Below are 3,538 nucleotides of genomic sequence, written 5' to 3' on the forward strand. Positions count from 1 at the left end.
CAAAGCAGGAAAGAGTATCCAATGGAGAAAAGACTGCCTCTTTAGCAGGTGGTGCTGGGAAAATTGGACAGCAACATGTAGAAGAATGAAACTAGACCACTTTCTTACACCGTACACAAAAATAAGATCAAAATGGCTGAAGAAACTTGCTTTCTAGAGGCTGATTCATAGTAGCCATATCCCAGCCACCTGGCCCTTAAGAAGAGGCAATCCAAAGGGAGGAAAAATCCTACATCAGGAAACGTGTTAAATATTGAAAATACAAAGGTAAATTGGACATGGATCCTAATTCATTGAGAAGGTGATGTTTAAAAATTTGGAAAAAATTCCTTTTAGGAAGGAATACTGGACAATGCTAAAGTTACTCCTGGCATGTTCGAGAACACAGAGAAGTATGGTGCAAGTTGTTGGTACTTATGAAACTTGAGGTTTTACGAAGTGAAATGGAGTAGAGGAAATTAAAACATTATACACAGCATATACATACACATATAATATAGGTAGACTCAACTACCTTCTCATCTGTCACAACTAGGACATACCACTTGGACTTGAGAAACTATTGTCTCTTAATAACATTAATACAAATTAAATGCCTGCTTTCCTAAAAGCAACTAGAGTCATTTTTTTCTGGCAAAAGATACCTTATGCATATCATTGGACCAAGTGTTCCTCCTTTCTTTTATCATGAGTTATGTTCTAATCCATTAGGGAATTTATGATCTATCAAAATTTTCCTATTAGTATGTCATCAGTAGGACAACCAATACCCAAGTAACTTGAACATCAGATTACTGAACCTCTCTTACAGTAATACATGCATTCTGGGGCACTTGGGTGGTTCAGTCATTTGAGTGTCTGACTTCATCTCTGGTCATGATATTGTTGTTCATGAGTTCAAGCCCCACATCAGGTTCTGTGCTGAAATCTTGGTATCTGATCCTATTTGGATTCTGTGTTTCCCTCTCTCTCTGCCCCTCCCCAGCTCGTGCTCTGTCCCTCTCTCTCTCTCTCTCTCTCTCTCTCTCTCTCTCTCTCTCTGAATATATAAATAAACATTTATTAAAAACTTAATAATACATGTATTGTGACACCGAAGGTTGTGCTAGGGCACATTGCTGAGTCCTATTTTCCAGAAGTGTAATTGTTCACTGCCTTTACACTTAGGATTTCCATTCTTCTGGTATGTTTTTAATGTATCATAACTTCTACTTGCAGCTTAATTATTTATGATCAGACGTTCCTCATATGGGAGCCAGAGCTGGCTCAAGGATGTGCCTGAAGGGTATTTTGTAATATAATAAGCAGTTGTGGAGGTTTTTAGACAGACTTTAAACCTCAATTTAGAGAATTATTAGCTTTTTGTTTGCTGTATATCTTTGTCCAAAATTCTTGATAATAAAATCTCCCTTTCCTTACCTTATTTAGCTAGTCTAGCTGTTTCAAATTTTATACAGTATAGTAGAAACATTATAAACAAGTGATGGAAAGCTAAGAAGATGCTACAAAGAAACCTAAAATATAAATTTCACAGGTATACCTTAATTTTGATCCATCATATATTTAGTGCCTAGTGATCTGTTCCATTTCTCATTTAGGAGATGCTGCAAAAAAACAAAAACAAAACATATACACACACACAACAACAACAACAACAACAACAACAAACCAAAAACACTCTCACGATTGTGTTAGCATAAGTTATTGTTTTCTGTTTGGAGATTCTGTATTTTACATATTTGAAATATTTGTTATGTCCAGATTACGGGCTCCCCAAAAACCAAGACCACCAGGGAGTCCGAGACACATATGCCAAAGCAAAGGGTGTTTATTCCGGCTTAAGCTCCATCTCTCAGATCTCACCAATTCAGTGGATCCCTGCTGAGAGCCTGGATCACCAGTGGAGCAGGATATTTATTACAGTAGGGTTGAAGGATGCGGTGAACGGTGTGGTGAGGGGCAGGGATTACAATAGAATAGGATGGCACATTGGCAGAGGTTGGTGCAGCGCAGGGTGATTGGCTAATTTAAAACTAAAAAGGCCTAAAAAGTAGCGGGAATGTCAGGTATCTTTCTGGTGTCTTATGATTGGTCCCGGCTAGGGGTGCTGCTTGCTCAGGCAATAGGTGGGTGTGGGTCTTTTGTTCTTTCCACCTCTGCTGAGTCACTCCTGGGAAAACAGTAACTTAGGCCTTCTAGTTTCTGAGGCTTATTTGAAGCCTGTCATGGCATTAGTTTGGCTCTTCATATTCAGAGTGCCTGATGCTTTTTTATTAATAAGAGGACCCTCTCATATTATTGAGTTAAACTCTTCCTCCCCTCCCCTACCATATACATATAAGTAATATGTGTGTAAATATATACTTACATATAGTCTTACATATACTTCTATATAGTCTATGGATAGCTCCAAAAATACTTGAGGCTTTGGCTGTGTGGTGCATCTCTTCCCGTTCCCAGGAAGTGGCAGGGAGCTGTGGGGTCTTGTCCCAATCGCTTATGCTATGCCAAGATATGTTTTATGAAAGAGAGTATCTTCTGTTTCCCTAACAGCTTCAGTAGGCCTGGTTTCATGCATGAATTGGGTAAGGGACCTTCTTAACCAGTTTCTAGATTTTTTTCACAAAGGAAATCTGTACATAAATTGTGTTTGAATCAGTTTGTCACATAGAGAAGTAGAGCTTAAGGCTTCCATCTTGCAACATGGGAAAAAGGAGTTTAATTTGGCTCTTCTTTGAGGGGTTGTACAGCCTCTACAGCAAAGAGAAAACATGAACAAATTATCGAGTCCTTAAGGTACTGAAGACAGATTATGGCTGGGGTGTATGCACAATCCCCATGGTTCTGATTACACTAGACATTTTCCTTGGGGAGCACACTGAGCAAGCCTCTGCCTTGTTTAATACTGAGTATATTCTATGGTTATACTCACATTATATCTTCCTTGCCTTAACAAGTGGCCAAGTGATCCTAATAAAGACTGTTTTTTGTCTTCTATTTGAGGGAACTGAAAGTCATAATCAGAAATTATGATCTGTAGTTCTAAAGACTTCCAGGGCATATCTGCAATCAAGTGTGGGCTGAGTCATCAGAGGAACCAAATCCTGAAAGCCTGAATTCACCCTTCCTTGACAATGGGGTAGTAACACTGATGAGGAAGCCCCAGTGTTTTCTGCCCTCGATGGGTGAGCTTCTGAATTTCAGCTTAATGATGTCCTCCTTTTTTGAGATGGAAATCTGAGGATCTTTGATATGCCACTTTCTTTGCCAGGTTTGAAGTCCAGAGACTCAAGTGAAATTGGCAGAAAAATCTGTCACGAGCAGGGAATGTTTAGAGATGTTGCAGGGGCTGGTCAAGGAATGCATTCTGTGAGTCACTAGGTTCCCTCTCCATGGGCAAAACTGGCTAATGTGGATCTGTGGCTTTTACTCTGTGACATTGGCAGTAACTTCTTGTAGACTGGTCCCTTAGTTTTGGATTAGAAACAGTGTAGTTGGTTTCTACCACACCACGTCTGATCTGCATTAGAGGCCAGCT

Source organism: Suricata suricatta, chromosome 11 (genome assembly GCF_006229205.1).
Source record: "Suricata suricatta isolate VVHF042 chromosome 11, meerkat_22Aug2017_6uvM2_HiC, whole genome shotgun sequence".
NCBI classification, from domain to species: domain Eukaryota; kingdom Metazoa; phylum Chordata; class Mammalia; order Carnivora; family Herpestidae; genus Suricata; species Suricata suricatta.